This window comes from Urocitellus parryii, chromosome 7 (assembly GCF_045843805.1).
Source record: "Urocitellus parryii isolate mUroPar1 chromosome 7, mUroPar1.hap1, whole genome shotgun sequence".
Lineage (NCBI taxonomy): Eukaryota > Metazoa > Chordata > Mammalia > Rodentia > Sciuridae > Urocitellus > Urocitellus parryii.
In genome coordinates this window covers 54,637,772-54,661,011 of record NC_135537.1, presented here as the reverse complement: position 1 = coordinate 54,661,011, position 23,240 = coordinate 54,637,772, and the positions used below count along the sequence as shown (strand labels likewise).

The window sequence follows — 23,240 nt, the reverse complement described above, 5'->3', positions numbered from 1 at the left end:
GGTTTGCATTATAGATGTCTTAATATTTACATGAAAAATTACTTCTCTAGCTTCTATTTTAATTATTCATAGCCACCTTGCAAATGCCTGCTGTTGACTACTGGGGTGTGAGAAAGTAAAAGTATTTTATTGAGTGACTTTTCTTATACCTGAAACAAAGTAGTGCACTTGCTGAGCCTGTGAATTCTAGCAGCAGATTTCCTGGGTTTGAATTCTTTAATCTCTTTCATTTTCCTCACCTTTAAAATGAGGCTAATTGTTTTGTGAGTATTCAGCAGGATAATACATAAAGCTACTTATGGTTTGGCATCTGGTAAGCCCTCGGATCTCATCGACCTACAGATTAATTTTGTTGTAGTGAGAAAGGAACTAGATTTTTGAATGGTCTCTGGTGAAAAGCATCCTCCTTGGATCCTCTTCAATTCATTCTCCTCATTTAACAATCACTTAGAAAATCACATGTGATTAAATATCTTCCCTAATTAAACCCTTAAATTTTTTCAATTACTTTTAGGACAAAGACCAAAAATCCTTAATACAATCTTTACAGGCCTGACTAATATGGTCATTGCTTTCCTCAACAGTCTCACCTCTAACATTTTTTTTTCCCAACTGCAGTCACACTTTGCCCTCTTCCAGATTCTCAAAAACATCCACTTTCTTTCTATTTAAGGACATTTTCATACACATGCAATCTACTTCTTAATTCCTAGTTATCATTTAGATCTATGTTCTCTGGATCTTCCAGGACAATCTCTGAAGCTTCTTGCCTAGATTGACACTACTCTTGAATACTCTTTCTCAAATTTTTTTGGTAGTTTTAGTTTGGAATGATATTTTCATTTACTAACAAAATGAGATTTTTTACATGGAAGGTATAGGATGACTTACAACAAACATCATTATACCCTTCCAAGTGTTCATGAAAATTAAAGTTTTCCTTGACTGGAGAAGGCAGAAGAGGATCGAGAGGAAGCATGAGAGTGAAGACCTTGTTTGGCCCATCCTACAGAGAAGGTAGGAGAGGAGAGCAGCAAAAGGAAGAACACATACATTTGGGGGACTTAAATGTTTATGGACAATTAGGAGATTGGGCAACTTATACTATGTGTCTAGAAAAAGTTGCAAAAGTGTCATCAGATCCTACAGTATCTCACTGTAAAATGTGTTATGGAAGCAGGAAAAAAGCATCAGTGATGTTTCTCATATTTGCCTCTGAAACAAGTTCATTCCTCCCTGGAGTCTTAGAAAGCCAGAAGTGGTCTTCACACTCCCTAGGACATTTCAGCAAATGGCCTGCATGAATACATTATGGAGCCCCTCTGTTACCACTACCATGCCAATGATGTTGTTTACATCTGTGCTGGACACTGATCAATCTCTTGAACTTGGATGGCTTTTCAAAGAAAATGTTCCCTTCGATGAGGGAGGCTATACTATAATTTAAATCCATGAAGAAAATCAATTACATTTATTTTTTGCAATAGAGATTTATTGATAACCCTTCCTTCCTTCCTTCCTTCCTTTCTTCCTTTCTTTTTTCTTCCTTCCTTCCTTCTTTTTTCTCTCTTCTCTCTAAAATATGAGTTCTATACCAGACTTACAAGGTCTATAATTTTTTTTTCTATCTTACTCTTCAATATTTAAAACTCAGTATAGTCTATGGCACAAGAAAGTGGATGAATACATTTAGTTTGTTTGAATGTGTGATGATTAACAGATGAAGCGTTTGTGACTTACTGATCATGGACCAGATATCTTATTCAGATGCATATTTGAGTGAATGAGTGAAAACTCTAATACATTAAAAGAGTCCTGTTTGTAATCACCTGAGATTAGTTTCCTAGTAGATAATATAAAATAAAGGTTTATTTGAAAAACTCTCTCAAAAATTATTAGAATATTTTAACCTTGTATGGTTCCAAAGAGAGATTCTGACCTTCTACACTTTTCCTGGCTTCCCTGGCCTTTCTTTGAAATCTCACTGGAAGCTTTCATGACTCCTTAACTCCAGCATACTGAACTCTTTTTTTTTTTTGGTTACCGGGAATTGAACTCAGGGGAACTCGACCACTGAACCACATCCACAGCCCTATTTTGTATTTTATTTGGAGACAGAGTCTCACTGAGTTGTTTAGCACCTCTCTTTAGCTGAGGCTGGCTTTGAACTCATGATTCTCTTGCCTCAGTCTCGAGAGCCACTGAGATTACCAGTGTTTGCTACCACACCCGGCAGCATACTAAACTCTTGCAAAACCAGCACCATGTAAATAATGCCAGGATCTATGCCAGCATGATTAATAGCTGAGCCCTCTTGCACCATGGCTGCAGCAGCATCTGCAGCAATATCTAAATGGGCAGCCGAACACAGTGAATTGAATCCTGGGGAAACAGCTACCTAGCTGGTATTGATGCTTTCATGTCAAAAAGTGTCTTTTAGTTTTTAATTTTATTTCCTTGATCCTTTAATTTTATTTAATTGATCCTTTAATTCCTTGATTCCTTTAATTTTATTTCCTTGATCCTGCCATGGGCATGGACTTGCTGATTCTGATTCCAAAGATGCCCTCAAGATATCTTTTCTACTGTTTTTTTTTTTTTTTTTGTGCAAAATACTTAGCTTCTCTTTAATGGCAATAATACCTTCAACAACCACACCTTTCTTGGCCCTAATTTTGCAGGTGCTTCTTTTCCAGCCTTATTGCAGTATTTCAATTATTACCTTTAAAAATATTCTCATAAATTCTCATAGTAAATCTGATAAAAGCTGTCAAAAATACCCATGTCACTGCCTGAATGCTGCACTGCCTTGAAATTTTCTTCATCAGATTAATTAGTCTATCACCTTTAAGCTTAGCTTCACAAAAAGTCTGAGGACTAGACCCAAATGTAAACAAATCTTTTGTCAGAGTGTAACAGATGGTCTCTAGTCCAATTTTAGTAGAGTTCTTGTTTTCCTCTGAAACCTCACCATTAGTCTTTATTGTTCATGTACCTATAAGCATTCTGGTCTTCTGAGCTCTTACCAAAATTTCTCAGTAAGTTCTGCTTATAGCATTCTAAAGCTTCTCCAGCCTGCATCTCCAAACTTTTGCAAATTTCTCCCATAAACCAGTTCCAAAGACTCTTAAACCACATGGTCAGGTTAGCCATGATAATGACCCCACTTCCCAGTAGCAATTTCTGTGTTAGTCAGCATTTCAATTCTGTACCCAAAATAGCTGAGAAGGACAATTTAGAGGAGAAAAACTTCCTTTGGAGCTTATGATTGCAGAAGTCAGTCCATGGTTGGTCTGCTTCACTGTGCTGTGCCTGAGGCAGTGAACATCAAGGCAGAAAGGCATAGCAGAGGAAACTGTTCAGATCATGGCAGCAGAGAAGCACAGAGTGTGTGCATGAGGAGTCAGGGGCAAAATCTAATTCCCAAGGGCACAACTCCAGTGTCCTACTCCCTCTAGCTATGCTCTGAATGCCTATAATTACCACCATACATTCAAATACATTCAAATTTTAAACATCAATTTTATGAATTAAATCACTAATCAGGTTATAGCTCTCAAAATCTAATTACTTCACCTGTGCACATTCCTGCATTGATACATGAGTATTTGGACAGACATTTCACATACAAATCCTAACACCCTTGTTCCATTTTTCTCATGTTAGTGAGCATCGATATCTGATTATTATTTGTGAAAATATTTAAATTTTTATTTCAATCATCACTTTCATCAACTACAAGAAATCCAACAACTTTTAAGATTTATGATTTGCCTTTATTAGACATTTTTAGTATACTTATGAAGTTTCTAGATACATTATCCAGCATTTATGAGGACATACAGTGGATGTAAAAGTAATTTTCCATCAAATCCCACAAAGAATAAATTTTGAATGATCAATTTTATACAAATATTATTAATAAAAATGTTTTTATTCTAACCAGATTTGCTTTCCTTGTCAAATTTCAAACTCATCACAACAGTTTTATAAGTAATAAATATTGTGTAGAAAATGTTCACATGAGGAACTTAAGAAATAAATACATAAAGTATAAACTAGAAAATCATGTGTTATTTACCTACCATTTATTTATTTCTTATTAATTATAAGCTGTGCTCTATAGCTTTTGTATAAACTTTCATTACTTAGAACAATAGGTGATTTTTATTCCCAGTATGCAGATTTTTTTAAATCAAAAAAGGAATATTCAGACTACAAAGTTGTTCAAAATTTAAAGGAGGATTCAAATTAGTTTTCTGAATTATCACAATGATATCAGGATATCCTTTCACAATTTTTTTAGAGCAATCAATTGATAATGTTTTAAGGAGGTGGACTACCAACTTCTAGAAAATGTTTATCTCTGGAAAGCATTATTAATATTGCACTATCAAACTATATTCAATGAAACTATTAAATTTTTGAGCTCTGTATAGAATATTCCTAAAATTCTATTTTGCTAATATGTGTCAAAGAATTTCACTTTAGTCTGTAAACAGTTCAGAATCCCCCTTTCCATAATACATAGACGAATATCTCATGAAAACGTGGTTTGTTATATGCTGGCTAATTACAGGAACTCGTTTTCCTATCTTTAAATTGCTTTATGCTTCATTATTCATTAGACCCTCATCATTTGGAAGATAATCATGTTCATAATGAACTAAATTGTTCATTTTCTACTTTATTTGCAATTATGATTTGGATCCGACATTTCTCCCACAGGCCCATATGCTGCAGACTTGGTTACAAGTCTATGGTACCATTGGGAGATGGTAGAACTTTCATGCATGTGTGGCCTAGTAGAAGTAAGTTATGTCATTGGTAGTATGCAACTTTTTCCTTCTATTTTCTTTCTGGTCACCATGAAGTGAGAAACTTTGCTTCACTATCCCTCCTCGCCGACCATGTGTTCTGCCTTAGAGAATTCCAAAAGGCAACAGAGACAGCCAACTATGGACTGAACCAGGAGCCAAAATAAACCTTCCCTACTTTAAGTTGATTTATCTTAGGTATTTGTTATAGTGACAAAGGCTGACAAATACATGAAGAAATAGACAGTTCTTTCTTTTTTTTTTCTTTTTTTTAATTGGTTGTTCAAAACATTACAAAGCTCTTGACATATCATATTTCATGCATTAGATTCAAGTGGGTTATGAACTCCCATTTTTACCCCAAATACAGAGATGGGAGGGGAGGGGAGGGGGGATAGTAGAGGATAGGAAAGGTAGCAGAATACAACTGTTACTAATATGGCATTATGTAAAAATGTGGATGTGTAGACAGTTCTTTCTATGAAGCATTTTCTTATTTCTTCAATATCCATAAAATAGATTTATCTTTAAAACAGACTTTCAGTGGAAACTTATGGAAGTAAGAGAAAAATTTAAATGATAGCCAATAAACCCAATCCATTTGCAAATGTCCCTATTCAGCATGAAAGCTAAATGGGTAACTCTTAAGAAAAGATGTCTTTGTATTAAGGCAAAATGTGACAGCTACAAGAACTTTTCTTTTTTTAGTGTAATAAAAGTGAATTTAAATTTGCCTACCATAGAATGGTTGAACAAAATAATTACTGTGATATCAATGTCTATGCTTTTATAAGATTCTGTCTTTATAGCCACTCTATGATCTATCTGTAAGACAAAACATAATGTATTTTCTGAGATTTATGTCTTTTGTATTAAAAATAAACCATATTTCACAATATGAACAGAAAATAAATTCACCCATTTTTTCCTAACATAACAAATTGTTACTGAAAATACTTGTTTCTTTAAAATAATAATCTTCAAAACTCAGATGTAATAGATAAAAAGCATGGAATGTTTCATCCAGTTCTATTATGTTCATAGTTTCAGTCAACTTTGCTCTGATGCTATCTAGAAAGTGAAACAAACTTAGTATATATCTAATTTCCAGAGATCAAACAGAAATTTTGAGAAGCCAAACAAATATAATATATGTAGGAAAGCATGTTGGTAGTATTTGTTACTTTGTTGTTCAGCATTGTCTCTGTGGTACCAGGAAGTGGTACAAAGCTGTATAAAAACACATCATAGCTGGTGAAACAAATAGGTTGATATAAGTAGAAATTCAATATAAACAGGCTTGACAAATGTGGAGAAATTTAACATTGACCCTGTGGGATTTGGGGCCAGACTTTTAAATTTGATTGATAGACTTAAGAATTTTATATATATGGATTCAATACAAGTGGGTATCATGGCATCATAAAAGCAATATTATCAACTAAAAAAGTTGCAAACGTCTTGCTCTCCCAGGAATTGGATGTGTAATGTCTTTTTAGCTACTCAAGTTAACTACTGAAATGCACTTTTTTCATCTAGTCTTGATGTGGTTTTATAATTTAACACATTTCTTGTTGAGCTTCTTAGAAGCTTTTCTTTTCATCAAATAGGCATTTGCTGATGAACCCTAAGAACAGTCTTTCCCTCTATTTTTCTTTGATTACTTTTGTTTACTATTGCTATTTTAAAATTCAGTTAAATAAAATATCATCAAGTTTGGCTTCTCAACGAAACTCTCTTCAATCTTGTATTTTCCTATGGATATATTCTTCTAAGTCTCATAGAAAGAAAAAAAAGCAATGAAACTATGTTAAATACAAGTAATATTTTAAACAAGAATAGTTTTCTTTCTCTAGACACTTCAGGAAATACCTACAAATACATCAAAAATTTAAAGTCCTAGTCGTGGAATTAGTAATGTCTCTAAGGAGTTCTGGTTCTTTTTACTGAAAAATATTATTTAGAAATAAAGATTTGAATTCTAGTTGAATTACCAGTTGTGAATGTGGAGTTAAACTGTAAATTTGAAAAATAATTTAAAACAAATTTTATCCCCCTCAAAATTGTATAATTTTTAGTTTATATACTTTGTGAACATATGTGAGCGATATTATTTAGTTTCTGATATACTTCATTGTTACATAATTTTTTTTCTATCAGAGATATATTTAGTATCCCTACTCTAAGTAATTTGAGGATCAGGATGCAATTCAGTGGTAGAGTGCTTGCCTAGCATGAATGAGACTCTGGGTTTCATATTCAGCACCAATGAATAAATACATACATACATATATGCATACATACATAAACAAACAAATAATGAATGTTAGTAATGGCCACATTCATTAAAAGTAGTAGGTTCTAAATAATTTCTCAGAGGAATTCATTAATTAAAATTTGGATTAGTCTATCCAGTTTACACACTTAATTGTACAATGGAATTTGGGTGTGAGCTAAATTAGCTTTAGAGATTCAGATTAATTAACAATATGTTGATAAAAGGAATGTGGAAAGGTATTCACAAACTCACACAGAGAAAAGAATTATTTTTAAATTTGCATTTAAAAATATTGAAAAATAATTATGAAATCAATGTGTAATTAAATATTTGAAGTACAGAAAAATTTATCCAGATTAAAAAAAAAGAATATCTTTGGTCAATTGAATTTACTTTGTTCTTCCTGTTAGTCTAAGAGCAACCCACACAAATTAATGTTTTATTAAATTTTTTTTCAAATGATATACCAATTATACTGTATATATTATTATAAAATTTCTTTGGCCCACTTTTCAATTATTCTCAAGATAAACTTTCTAAAATATTTTATTAATATTTCAAACATAAACCAATTTCAATTACTAGACTTCATAGAAATCCTTAAAACTAGCATCACTTATCTTAGAAATTCATTTGTAATATAAGATTAGACATTACATGTAGATGGATCTTGCCTATTGGTTATAGGTATTTGTTTTGTAATTAGTTGTACATTGGTTTAGGCCATAATACAGGTGTGTTAAAAGCTATTTTTTACCTCATCTTTCAAATAAATATAATTATATATTTCACATATTTTCTCCATATAGACCTTCTGTTTTTTTGCTGGCTAAAAGTAGCAAAAAAAAATTACAAATAGTTTCCATACATTTTCATCAGAATAACAATTGTCTGAGCTAGGAATGTAATATGAATTAAGTGCTATTAGCTAACCAAAAGACTATATTTGAATTTCACTAATTCCTTATTAATATTCCTTTTCTGGTCTAGTATCCAGTCTAGGATTCTTTGTGTCTTCTTACAGTTACCAGTGCTAAGAATAGAGTTCCCTTCTATTAATTTACTAAATTATTTAATTATGTTATAGCCTTGTGAGTAGTTCATTTATTTTGTGGATTATAACCTATTATAATTATTATTTAGTTATTGAAATTATCTGAGAGTTAGCTATTGGGAATTCTTTAGTGTTGGCTTTTATATGTCTCTCAACACACTTCCATAATTTTTTTTATCCTTTCCTTAATTTTGGCAAGAAATTAAGGAAACGATAAAAAAGGTCCTTTTTTATCTTTCCTGTCCTAGTCGTGGAATTAGTAATGTCTCTAAGGAGTTTTGGTTCTTTTTACTGAAAAATATTATTTAGAAATAAATATTTGAATTCCAGGCATACACTTTGCCTCTAAGAATCATTACATCTACGTCTTAGAAAACTAGAAAATACATGCATATATTTTACATCACACACACACACACACACACACACACACACACCCTATATACATCTCTCTATATTTGTATCAATATTCAAAACTGTGAATTCAAATTGATATTTCCAATTCTATTCCAACACTCTGGTATTTATTTTTCCCTATTTTCTTTTAGAAATTTGTCTTTAGATTTACACAGTATAGCCAAAAAGCAGTTTTCCAAATATTCTTTCTTGCTCACCCTACCAGTGCGGTTGTCTTATCCATTCGTTACACTTTTAAGTTCACTAATTAATGTTTGTTTTCCATCTTGGTCCTTTCTTCTACATCCTGTTACCTACCCAGTGTTTTTATTTTATACTCAGTTTTATTCTTGATTTTCTTTTGTTTTCCAGGTGTACTATTATATCACTTTCTAGTGCAGAGAGCTTTGCTTTTTCTTTACCTATTCTGACTTTCATAGGTTTATTTCCTCCACCCGCATTGCTAATAGCTAAGATAATATCTTGTATCGTTTTAAATATTTAATGAACAAATTATTTTTTCAGCTCATGTATTTGTAAAAATTTAAGTAGTTTGTTATAAAGGTTTCTCTCCATTAGATTGTATAGAAAATACCAGCAGTTTTACACTGAATTTTTACATTAATTCAGTGGAAGACTTCTAACTTCAAGAGATATAGTAGGGACACAATTATTCCCTCCCCAAATATATGAGAAAACCATAGACACAAAATGTACTCGAATTTATTGTTCTTTCACTGCAACCAAATAGTGTTTGGTTACCAGGAAAAATGAACTGAGAAATAAAACGTAAGCATGATAAAATCAATTAAATTATGATTACCTTATGCAATATTATTACTTGTAAATCAATAGTGGATAGATTTTCATCCCTAGAGGACAAAGTTTTCTTTTTTTCTCCATTTGACCCCAATACTAATGTTATCCCTGGAATATAGTAGAGGATTAGTAAATCAAACCATACCATAAACCAACAACATTTCTTTAAATTTGTGTCTTCAAATAGGTTTTGGCTCCCAAAGTGACAAAAATATGTGATGAATATCCAGCTATTTCCGGATCATTTAGAGACTAAGTATCAAGAGGAGAGATTATCTTTCTCTCTTTCTCCTGCTTGCTTTAATGGCCATTTACCCTCATTTGCATTCCCTACAGACTACCTCAGGGGAAATGAGATGATGGCCTTTGGGTCACTCAGCCTGACTAACACAGTATTAACTCTTAGAAATGACTGAATGTGGGACAGGCTTTATATTATAGGTTACTTTAGGTTTTCAGATTATCTGTACCCTGCTATCACAGTTCTTCATGACCACAGATAATTAAAGGGAACTTTGCATTAAGTATGCTGCTTCTTTATGGTTAGCTTAACTCTAGAAACATGGAGACCTGTGGAAAAATATGAAAATATTCTCTACTATTTGAGAGAAACCTTTTTGCAATAATTTGTCCTCTAGGGCTGGGGATGTGGCTCAAGCGGTAGCGCGCTCGCCTGGCATGCGTGCGGCCTGGGTTCGATCCTCTGCACCACATACAAACAAAGATGTTGTGTCCGCTGAAAACTAAAAAATAAATAAATATTAAAAATTCTCTCTCTCTCTCTCTCTTAAAAAAATAATTTGTACTCTGTTTTCTATTTGTGACAGTGAAATAAAATTGGTTGCATTGAGAGAACTATAATATAATAGGGATGAAACAAAAACAATTTTGGAATTGAAAGAAATTTCTATTCCCATTTACATATTTGATCTGATATGGTACCAAAGAACTTCCAGCTAAAGGCAGAAAGTTGAGAAATGGTCATACTCTTTTCTAACATTCCCAATCAATAAATATGATTAAATAATAGTAAGAATAAGATTTGTTAATACCAAAGTTGCAAGGCACAAATACTATGTGTCTGTAATTTTTTCTAAGACCTATGAAGAATAGGCATAGCACAAACTTATTAGAGTTATAAATTAATAAAATTTGGCCTCTCCACTCATGTAAGCTATCATATATATATGTATATATGTTCATATATAGGTATGCATGTGTATATATACATATTAACATATAAATATATGTGTAGGTACATACAAATATATGTATGTATATACATATAAATATACACATACATATATATCATGTATTTTATTAATATTTTCATGAATATAAATAAAGATTATAAAATAAAATATTTAAAAAGCAATTTTTTTTCTATAGCCATCAACTGGTTTGTGTTAGGCAAAGCTGATTTCCCAACCCTCATCTCCTAGCTTCACAAGTGGATCATTTCACCTAGACCTAATTCAATCAGTTCATGTTCTTCTTTAGACCTTAGTAGCGGCTCAGAAAGGGATACATCATTTCAAAGAGCTAATCATATGTTTAGACTCATTCTTCTTCCTGAAGTATCTGGCAAATAGGTAAAATAGAACTACTACTACCATAAAGAGCGTGCCCTGAATCTGTCCTCAGAAGTCAGAATCCTGAGACCATGATAGCTTCAATCCATTCACACTGTATAAGAGTTCCATTCATTCAACCTGAGCTTTGGCTTATTAACTCAACTGCCAGTCTACACATTTGGTTTTAACTGAAGTTAGTTGTCTTGACTTTTAATTTACTTACAACCTAAAGAGTATTAATAAATATTTTTGGTTCACAATAAACATGAAATAATGAAATTATACAGGTATTATCAAATAATATTAGATATGCATATATTATCAAATAATTATGAGCATGATCATGTAATGCTCAGTGTAATAATAAGTACTATAATGTCTAGTAATTCAGGTATCTCTAGCTTACATTTTCCCATAAGTGGTAGGTTTCTAGAATCATTTTTATATGTATATGAAATAAATGACACACCAGTATGAAATGTATATAGGTATACATCGGAGTTCTTTGCAAAATAATTGACAGATGGCATTCCCAAAGATGAAGGGGTAAGTATCTACTAGTAGCTAGGCAAAGGGCAAACAACTGAAGTGTCATTCTAAACGCAGGAGAATTAACTACCAAAAGCCCAAATCAAGAAAGAATATCAACAGAAGATGACCAGAAAATTTGTGTGAAGTTAGAGTGCAGCAAAATTGAATTATGAAAGCCATGCTGAGAATTATTTTCTTTCTTTTTTTTTCTTTTTTGATACTGGGGATATTGAACCCAGGGAAACTTAAGTACTGAGCCACATCCCCAGCCCCGCCTCCCCGCCTTTTTAATATATTTTATTTTGAGAGACAAGGTCTTGATAAATTGTTCAGGGCCTTACTAAGTTGCTGAGGCTGGCTTTGACCATGATAAGAATTTTGTTATTTCTTTAAAAAAGTAAAACAATGAAGAACTTTGGAGAATTGGAACCCTTGATCATTTTTCTTTGTTCAGAGACAACTCCTATAGCAATATAGATACAGAATAAAACAGCAAGCACTGCTACATTAGGTGTGGTGGGTAGGTCATTTAAGAGGAAGTTGCACTGTGAGGGAAACACACACACAATGAGGATGATGTTAAGGGAAGTAGCAGAAGCAATGCTCAAGTTGACATTTTGACAAAATGTCAAATTGGCTTGAATCTATTTCCAAATTTTTCTTCCCTTTTACATTTTTTTTTACAGACTGTGAATTTGGAAAAAATTAAGCAACTCTGCAATACCTTCAATAAGGAATTTTTTTAAAAATGTGCACACACTTTCATAATACCACTTCATTTATTTAACTACTTTCCTCACTTATCCAGTGCATATGTTAACTGCAAATAAAGCAACAGTGTTTAATGATATCTATTGGATAACATACTGAATTTTTAACTTCAACCTTCAAACTTCCTTACTTGATTCTCCTGGATGTATTCTAGCAATCATGTTAGTGCTAAGGATGATATGAAAATCAAGTTCTTCTCTATATTTTCAAATGAGATCTTATTAATTATTAACTCAGCTATTCATGTTATAATTTACAGCATTTAAAATTGTAAGTATAACTCTAAAATGACATGAAAGATAATTTTTCAAAGAACATAAAGCCACTATTCCTGTCATTACAAATATAGGCCTGTATATTTACTTCAGGATTATATAGGATGTATAATGGACTGATTTTGTGATTTAAAACAAAAATTTTTACTTTGTATAATTCATTTTTTCTTTGCATAATTATCATTTCAGTGGCTACATAGCATCTCATTGAATTTTCCACCTCAATATACATACTAAAATCTCATCTCACAACTTATTTGCAAATTTTCACTATCTTAGGTAATGTTGTAACAAATGGTTTTTATATTTCATTATTTGCCATTTGGATACTTTATACTTTTGTGCATGTGTTTCGATATGATCTTATTAGTGAAATTGGGTACTGATTTTGCTTATTTCTTCAAGGGTGGTGAACCTCTTGTTTTAAACATAAGAAAAATAAAGCTATCTAGACACATAGGGAAACAGAAATAAGAAAATCTAGTCATACTGACCAGAGGAAGATGAATATTGCCACTAAACCACTAATACAGTCTCTTAGTGCTTTTCTAAAACTTTGAACACAGTAGTTACTTGGAATGACTGTCACATAAATAGCTGATAAACTCCAACTCATTGAGTCTCCATAATGACAGTAAACAATAAAAAAATTTAAAATATAAATAAATAAGATGACATCAAATAATGTTAGTAGGAAACTGTCCCCTTCCTATTGCATGCTATCTACACTCTTATGGCATTATAGTTGCCATGACAGAGCCTGTATCTATACTGAGTAATCTAGAGGTGGTAGTAGCCTGGAAATAGAATCTCCTCAAGATTTTGCTTGTCGAGTAGTCAGGCTACACACATCATTCTTAATTTCATGAGAAAACAATGGCACAAAAAGTTAGCAAAAGTGAATAATCAATGAGTTATAGTTGTCAACCTCCATATCTATCCCTGTGTTAGAAATTCCTATCAATCAGATCAAAGACAGCTTTGACAATGTGACAAGCTGTAGGAAACAATGCTGAATGGATTTGAGAGGCTCTTGCTGGCGACCTCTCACATGCTCAGCAGTGGGATGTTGCAGAATAAATCCAGGTAGATTCCTCATGCTTCAATATATTTCTATGGCAACTAACATGTTTACTTTGTTGTTTTACTTAAGTATAAAATAAATATTTTTGTGATTTTTTCCTAAAAATTTCATCTTAAAATTCTAGTTGTGGGCTTTTAATTGCTTATTACTCATAAATTTTACTTTTTTTTCAATTTTATGTCACCCCTTGTGTTTTAGTAATGACCTAAGTAAGCAACTTTCCAGGGTAAAAAGAAAAAAAGAATACTTTTTTAAAGTTTGCTACAAAGTACATGGGCTTAAAAGAGAAAAAAAAAAATAATTAGCAATCATGGAAAAATCAGTTCAGAACAAAATCAATGACAATATTTCCCAATCACACTCTTCCTTTTATGCATCTCTTTACCATATTTTCAGAGTTTATTGATCTCTCTTTCTTTATTCCTAGACCTTGTTCTCCAGATTCATTTTGGAAGATGTCCTTAATCCACCTCAGTAGTTCCATTCTTAGTTTAAAAGAAAAGTATTAACAAAAGAATTTTGAGAACCCAATTCATAGTTTTGCATGCCTGGTTGAGTACCCTAGACAGCAGTGGATTATTTGGGAGAAAAGTGTTAGCATAGGTAAAGCCAAGTTTTGTATTCAGATATTTTTCCTTTATTTATGCTGAGACAATCACTCATGTTAACTACAGTGATAAAATAGTCTCTAAAACGCACACACACATCTTTATACTTATGTTTTAATTTTTTAAAACTTATTTATTTGCTCTAATTTGTTATACACAACAGCAGAATGCATTTCAATTGATACTACACATAGGGAACACAAGTTTTTCATTTCTTTGGTTGTACACAGAGTCAAGTCACATCATTCATGTCTTCATACGTGTATTTAGGGTAATGAGGTCCATCTCATTCCACCATCTTTCGTATCCTCATTCTCCCTCCCTTCCCCTCCATCCCCTTTGCCCTATCTAAAGCTCCTCCATTCCTCCCATAATTCCCTCCATCCCCTTTGCCCTATCTAAAGCTCCTCCATTCCTCCCATAATTCCCCCAATCCCCATTATGGATCAGCATCCTCATATCAGCAAAAACATTTGGCATTTGGTATTTTGGGATTGGCATACTTCACTTAGCATAATATTGTCCAATTCCATCCATTTACCTGCAGATGCCATGATTTTATTCTCTTTTAATGCTGAGTAATATTCCATTGTGTGTGTGTGTGTGTGTATACATTAGTTTCTTTATCCATTCATCTACAGAAGGGCATGTAGTTTGGTTCCACAATTTAGCTATTATGAATTGTGCTGCTATAAACATTAAAGTGGATACATCACTGTAGTATGCTGTTTTAAAGTCTTTTGAGTATAAACCAAAGAGTGGGATAGCTGGGTCAAATAGTGGTCCCATTCCAAGTTTTCTAAGGAATCTCCATACTTTTTTCTATATTTTCTCCACCAATTTGCAGTTCCACCAGAAATGTATGAGTGTACCTTTTTCACCACATCCTTGCCAACAAATATTGTTGTTTGTATTCTTAATAGATGCCATTCTGACTGCAGTGAGATGAAATCTTAAGGTGGTTATTATTTTCATTTCTCTAATTGCTAGAGATGTTGAACATTTTTCATGTATTTGTTGACTGGTTGTATATCCTCTTCTGAGAAGTGTCTGTTCAGTTTCTTGGCCTATTTATTGAATGAGTTATTTGGGTTTTTGGTGTTAAGATTTTTTAAGTTCTCTATATATCCTAGGGATTAGTGTTCTATCTGATGTGCATGTGATAAAAATTTGTTCCCATTCTAGAGGCTCTCTATTCACCTCACTGATTGTTTCTTTTGCTGAGAAGAAGCTTTTTAGTTTGAACCCATTCCATTTATCGATTCTAGATTTTAATTCTTGTGCCACAAGAATATAAGATGGTGAAATGTTACCCTAAGTACATGTATGAAAACACAAATGGTGTGACTCTTCTTTGTTTTCAACCACAGACATGAAAAATAGTGCTCTATTTGTATAATATGAATTGAATTGCACACTGCTATCATATATAACTATTTAAAATTTTAAAAAAAGATTCTTGGTTGCCATTCATTTTCTTTCAGAGCCTTGTTTATGTTGTTCCAGGATGGCTACGAAGGTCAGGGTTTAAAAATATGCTGAAATCTGAATTGGTCTTCCCCTATAAATGATCTGATTCCTCTCTCTTGAGGCCTATAAGATTCTGTCTTTATTCTGTACGCTAGTCATTTTTATTATAATATAGCTTGTTGTAGATCTGTTGTAATTTTGTACATTTGGTGTTCTGTAAGTCTCTCGTATTTGATTTTCCAATTTATTCTTCATGTTTAGGAAATTTTCTGATATTGTTTCATTGAAGCAATTGTGCATTCCTTTGGTTTGAATCTCTGAGCCTTCCTCTATCCCAATAAATCTTATATTTGGTCTTTTGATGTTATCCAATAGTTCTTGGATGTTCTGTTCATGATTTCTTACCACCTTCACTGTGTGGTCAACTTTATTTTCAAGATTGTATATTTTGTCTTTATTTGTCTTAGGTCCTATCTTCCAAGTGATCTAGTCTGTTGGTGATGCTTTCTACTGAGTTTTTAAAATTTGGTTTATTCTTTCTTTCATTTAAAGGATTTCTCTGTTTGTTTTCAGAATCTCTATCTCTTTCTTGAAGTAATCTCTTTCTACCTCTATTTACTCTCTTATCTCTTTGTTGGTGTGATCCATGATTTCCTGTGTTTGCTTTCTTATCTTTTTGTTGGAGTGATCAATTTTTGCCTTTATTTGCTCGCTTAGGTCATTATTTAATTCCCAGATCATTTTAATTATGTACATTCTGAACCCCTTCTCTGACATTTCATCTACTAAGCTCTCCATGGATTTTATTGTTGTACTATCTTTGTTTGGGGCACTTTCCTCCCTTGTTTTTTCATGATGTCTATGTGTCATCCTCTCTTGCAGTATAGAGCCGAGATATTGTAGCTTCTTTCCTATTATCTTATAGTGTCCCTACAGGTTACCAATACCTCACCTTTAAGGGGGGCATCAGTATAGTAGCACGCAATGTAAGCAATAAATCAATTAACTTCTATTTTGACAGTTACAGATTTGTTGCTGTAAACAGAAATGATGAGTTTGATTATCTTTTACCATATGGTCAATAGGTTTGCATAATGATTTACAGATTCTAATAGTGGGAGGGTAGGCTGTGAAGTTTATGAGGTAGGCTGTGAGAATAGAAAGGGATTAGATTATATGACTAGTGAAAAAGAAGTTGGTTGTTAGCAGGAGAAATAAGAAAAAGAAAACCCATGAAATGCTCCCTGTTACCCCTGCAACTGGATGATTGTTAGCACCCCTCCTAGAGATACCTATGGAGCAACCAGGCTATGTGGATAGATAAATAGATAGGTATAGATACATCCCCTAGTACTGGGAATTGAACTCAAGACACTTCCACTGAGCTACACTCACAGCTCTCTTAATTTTTTAAATTTTGAAACATGGTCTTGTTAAATTGCCAGGAAATGCTTTGACAAAATTGTGATCCTCCTGCTTCAGCTTCCCAAGTCCCTGGAATTGTAGGCAGTCACCGCTGCACCTAGCAAGAAACCATATATGTTAGTAAGAATCAATAATACATAAACAATAAGCTAAAAGGATGTCAAGAGGAATAACTCACCAAATCCTTTCCTTCATGGCCTTAAAGGTAAGAGGCTAGTTTAAGTCAAGTTCATTTTTGGAGAACCGTCTGATTCACAGATTTCACAGATTTCAGATTGACATAATCTGATTCAGTAGGGCAAGCAGATTTGTTTGTTTTAATATTCTCTTCTTATGATGATTCTTGAAAGGAGGTACTACAGTTGAAGGCACATGGTTACCAATGGAATTTAAAAATAAATTTTAATTTAAAAATAAATTTTAATTTTTTGAATAAAACTCTTTCATTTAGAGGCATTTTTTTTAAATATATGAGAGAGCATGAAGATGTTAAAGTTTTGGGCAAATATTTACAAATTAAATTCTACAAAGTACTTCCATATGCTTTTATAACTACAACTTAATAAGTTTGTCTATTATAATTAATTATAATTTGAATATTCAAAAATTACTTTTTTATTGTATCAGTTTAGTCTACAATGTAACATCTGCAAATCTGCTGAATCAGTCTCTGAGTATATTAAGAAACTGACAAAAGATGCTAACTCAAGCAAGGATGTACTAAAACCTAAAAATATCCCGTTCTATCCTCTGTAGCTTAGTGGTTGAGAGCAGACCTTCCTTTGAGGTTCACCCAGCCCCTATTGGCAGATATGCTAGCTTTGTTACTGACTCTAGCCCTGTGACTTTCATTCTGGTATCAGATGGGGGTAAAATTATATTCTACATTACACGGTTTGGGTGAGAATTAAATGGCTTAACACATGGTAAAACAGAATTGTCACAGACATATGTTAAGTGTAAAGTAAGTAGGAATGTTTAATAGTATTACAGGTCTTCAAACATATCTGCACCTGTTTTCACTATCAATGATTCCATTTGTTATCATCTTTCTCTTGAATTCATCAGAAGAGATAATTTCTTCAGAGGTTAAATGATAAAAATATGAAGTGCTTAGTTTCAAAAGGCTTGAAATTTTAAGTTTTTTTAAAAAAATATCTTCTGTTGGTTGGACCTGGTGATGCACGGCTATAATCCTAGCTAGTTGGTAGGCTGTGGTAGGAGGATCACAAATTCTAGGCCAGATTGAAAAATTTAGTGAGACCCTATCTCAAAATTAAAAAGGAATGAGGTTATGACACAATGGTAGAGCACCCCAAAATTCAATCCCCAGTGCCCTCCCACAGATATTTTTTCTGTTAACAAACTATCTTTTCTGTTAACAAACTATGCATTAATGAATAATCTGGCTATAGAAGATGGTGCAAAGAAAACTTTGCTGATTTTGTAAAAACATTTTCATTTGTCCTTTGATAACTTCAAGTGGCTTTAAATAACTTTTATATTCATACGAGACAAAATAGGGATAAATTATGTCGGATGTAATGAAAAATGTTTCAAAGATCTTTCCAAAATGTAAATTTTTCCTGCTCCATTTTATAGTCGATCACACATATTAATGTTTATTTGTGTATATGTATATACACATATATACATTTATATAATTTTGTCTCAGAATATTCATTTTATTTGATTTGGTCAACCATGATAAAAAATTCTGAGATATTCTGAATTAGTTACTAGGGCTGGGAAATGGCAGGTTGGGGAGATAAAGGAAGTTAATCAGTTAACAGTTGCAAGGGAAATCAAGAAAAAGACTGTTTATGTTAGAACCTTGGCTGCAAATCCCATCACTGTCCATCACTTGTGACATTGCCCCTGTTTTTTCATAAACTTTCTGGACAGTTAATTCCAAGAAATATAGAAGCAACGAGAGTTCTTCTTCTGGACAGGTTTCCTATCCCTAAATTGACTCTGCTTTTGTTACCCTGTACCTCTAAACTGCCAATGTAGGTTCAATGTAAATGATGCTTTCCTTCCCCCATAATATTAAAAAAAAAACACTTTCTAAGTCCAGTATAAAGACTATTTCCATTTTCTATCTATTCTAGTCTTTTATAGTTGTAGAGGCCTTTATTATTATTATTATTATTATTATTATTAATTTATTTATTTATTTATTTTTTAAATTTTTTTGGCTAGCATCTGTAATGACTCAGTAAACTCTTTTCTTTCAGAGATCCCTTGATCTCAAAAGTTCTGGTTTAATAGATATATTTTGCCTCTTCATTTATGAATTACTCACCTTTATACTATAAGACTTTCTTTAAAGTAATCATAGATTTATTACTTTATCAACTTTTAAAATGCTAATAGAGCCATGTATTGAACTCAGATTTCAAAATGGAAGTTTGGGTTGAGGGCTTTTCCAACTATGATAAGATACTATACCTCATCAAAAGAGGCAGTTGTTTGTAGGGCAAGATGGTCCACACCTGTAATCCCAGCAGCTCTGGAAGCTGAGGCAGGAGGATCATGAGTTCAAAGCCAGCCTCAGCAACAGTGAGGAGCTAAGAAGCTCAGTGAGACCCTGGCTCTAAATAAATATGAAATAGCACTAGGGATGTGCTTCTGTGGTCTAATGACCCTGAGTTCAATCCCTGGTACCAAAAAATAAAGAAGCACCAGCAGATTTTTTGTGTCTATACTACTACCGGAAATATATATATACAACATTCTTAAATTTCTGCAGATGAAAAGAAAAATACTGAACACATACTAATACAATTTGGAATAGTTTTAAAAAAGATGTGACTTAGAAATTTGATATGTTTCATTGCAACAAGAACCTGCTGAATTTAGCTTCCTACCTTACACTCTCACTACAAAAGGATCATTTTGTTTCTCTCACCTGGTTCTTGTGATATCTCAAAGTGAATCATGCAAGGTGAGTCTCTATTTTCCTTGAATCCATTAAATAATAGAAGTAGAAAATTTGCACTGAATCTTTGCAAATAGAGAAATAATAAAAGATAATAATTCAGAATCCATAGTTTTAATTCTCTCAAAATTAAGTTAAGCAGTCATAGAATAAAATGAATATTGATATGAAATAAGCTTCCACCCACTGAATTTATTATTTTGAAGAAAATTATTGTGTCAATACTTTGATTTTTTTTCTGTTATACTCATCCATTTTATAGAAAAGCCAAAGGGAAAAAAACCTCACATTCATGTCCTATATAAAATGTCAAGCAAATAGATGGCACTCTAGACTTAAACTTTAAACACAATTAAACTGTGTCAATTAAGAAAGTTAATGATGGAAAAGAGGAATTTATGATGGACAGATTCAAAGATTTTAATTTTTGATGATAAAATAAGATTGTCCAATTTCATTTTTCATTTCAGATAAATCCACTAGGCCTCAAAACCTCAGATGTTCACAGTACTTGACAACAGAGCCAATGGACCTGAAGGGAAGATGGAAAGTGGGAGTCAAGGTAATGGGGAAGCAGTGGTTATAGAGAGAAATTTTAGGAGATCCAATGTTTTCCCAAGAAAATTTAATTTCTAAATTCTCCTTAGTAAAGTCATGCCACCAAGAAAAAGCCAACTGAGTTTGTGCCTATAGGCATAAAGTTTGCGAAAGGGGATGTTAGTTGATAGAGAAGTTCCCATCAGGTGAGAGGATCAAGTGGAGAGTAGAGGACTCACAATGTTACTTACAGAAAAACATATTTTCCAGATCAGGAGTCAGGAAATGAACCCTATGCAAAACCAAGAGTCAAGAAGAACTTCCAGCTTCACAGGTGCCATTCAAAAGAAGCCTGGGACCCTAACCCAGCTGCTGAGAGTATATTCAAAATCATCAGCATCAAAATACGTCCCTGTCATACTTCATAGAACTGTGACTAGGAACACAGGCTTAGAAGCCTCCCTCCCTAGTGAATCCCTGCTCAATTGTGAATGAATAAAGACAAAGACTTCCACCAGGCACACTTGGGTCCTACATGAGGGATATAGGAGTGCAGTGATGAATCAGATATTTTTTAAGTCATGGGCAACATTAAAGTAAGAAGTACTATTCAGGACACTTGTTAATGAGGTTAACCTTGTTAAATAATGTAAGAAAGACTGCCATGAGAAACATATAAAGACTATTGCAATGGAGATTAGCAGTAAGGAAGAGAAATTGGAATTCAGAATGCAACAAGGATGGTAGAGAACAAGAGGGCAGGAGTGGGTAGATGGGAAATTGCCAAAGGGAAACATCAAGGCCCAATAGCACTCTTGCTGTGGGCAGGTCAAGGTGATCAGATACCAAGGGTAGGGTTTTTCTACTAAACTGACTCAATAGGATTCCTATTAAAACTGGACTAAGCAAACCAAGGACAGAGTCCAGTGTCAGGGCCTGATTAAAAAAACAAAAACAAAACAAAACAAAAAAAAAACGAATTAATGATTTTAGACAAGACCATAAACTCTGTTGCACCCAAGGTAGACACTATCCTTCACTTGTTGGTATATAAAATATGTCAAGGGGATTATTCTATCTACTTGATGTATACACAAACAACAATTACATAGAGGTTCTCACCAAGTTTAGATCCATCTAAGAATAATGAATTGTAAATTATGTGATTGAAAAGATTCTGCTTTTATGTATCTTTTGTATTTGAATCCCTTTCACTACCAAACCACACAGCTTTGGAGGTGGGACAAACACTTATTTGACTAGAACAAGAAAAATTGGCATTTTAGCTTTTTTTTTTTTTTTAAAGAGAGTGATAGAGGGAGAGAGAGAGAGAATTTTTTAATATTTATTTTTTAGTTATTGGCAGACACAACATCGTTGTTTGTATGTGGTGCTGAGGATTGAACCCGGGCAGCACGTATGCCAGGCGAGCGCGCTACCACCTGAGCCACATCCCCAGCCTGGCATTTTAGCTTTTTATCTACCAAAGGCATTAGGAATACACCTAATGTCTGTGGCACATCTCTGTGCTCCACACTCCTAAGAAAACCAAACAGTAGAGACCCTAATGTTAAAAAAGAAAAAATCTACAAGTTTATCAGAAATTAGAATAAACAATAAACATGAAAATGGCAGACTCAGAATGAAGTAAAAGCAAATAACCATTATCCCACATACAATAAACCAACAAAAACACAGAAGATGTCATCCTTTCATAGTCTGGCAAGCTTGAAGAACATCATCAGTCTTAGGGAGAGCTTCAAACTACTGTGTTTAAAAATATTAATAAGGGTCTAATAGGACCAAGAAATGTCTATAAAGTCTCCATTGTAAAAAATTTCAATATTTATCAAAATGGATCATGAAATTCTACTCTAAGCAAGTTAAGTAGCATCAAAATTGAACAGAGTAGGCGATGACACATATACACACAATTATAAAACATAAGAAAATGCATAGCATATAAAGCTAAACATAACAAGTTGTACTCATTCCATTTTTATGAAAAAAAAAACCTGATTTGAATTAAAACAACCTCTGGAGGTAGACTAATGTATATTATAAAAAATGAGTGAGTGTAAGGCGTGGGAAAAGTTCAGGCATTCTTTCAGCATATTGAATCAATTAATAGCATGTACAAGGAAACCCTGATTATTTGAAGGAGTGGAGAAAAATGACTTGATTCTTTACAAGTAGTACAGACTACTATTAGTATTCCAGATAGACTGTGTTGTAGAGAGTCCATCATATGCTTTGATCTGTCTTCATCCACAGCTGGAAACTCTGCGCCCGGCTCTGGAAGCCGCACGATCTGACAGTCGCCTCCATCAGGAAAGTGAGTTAGTGGTTGCAAATGTTAATCAGTGGATCAAAGCACAAAAGGGAGTAAAATTGGGTCCTCTTAAAAATCTGATTTCATTTCCTGTGGCCCAAAATAATTAAAACATTCATAATTTACTTCTCAACTTACCCTGTACTTCTTACCTACAACTATATGGCCTGTTTTTCTTTCTTTTTTCTTTATTTCTTTCTCTCTTTTCTTATCTTCTTTCTCTTTCTCATCCCCTGATTTTCTTTTTGTGTATCTGAAAATTTATGATTTTAGCCCCCCAAATAACCAGGGTTTCAAATGATCAGAAAAGACTGAAAACTTACTTAAA

At 33.1% G+C, this 23,240-nt stretch overlaps 1 long non-coding RNA gene across 1 annotated transcript in view; it reads left to right on the top strand.

Annotated features, from left to right (window-relative positions):
* Positions 1-22,917, top strand: part of LOC144255758 (uncharacterized) — a 96,795-nt gene extending 73,878 nt beyond the window's left edge. Inside the window, exons 2-3 of the long non-coding RNA XR_013343922.1 lie at positions 20,514-20,605; positions 22,855-22,917. This is a non-coding gene — a long non-coding RNA (uncharacterized LOC144255758). The remainder of the gene's footprint in view (positions 1-20,513; positions 20,606-22,854) is intronic.
* Positions 22,918-23,240: the final 323 nt, after the last annotated feature.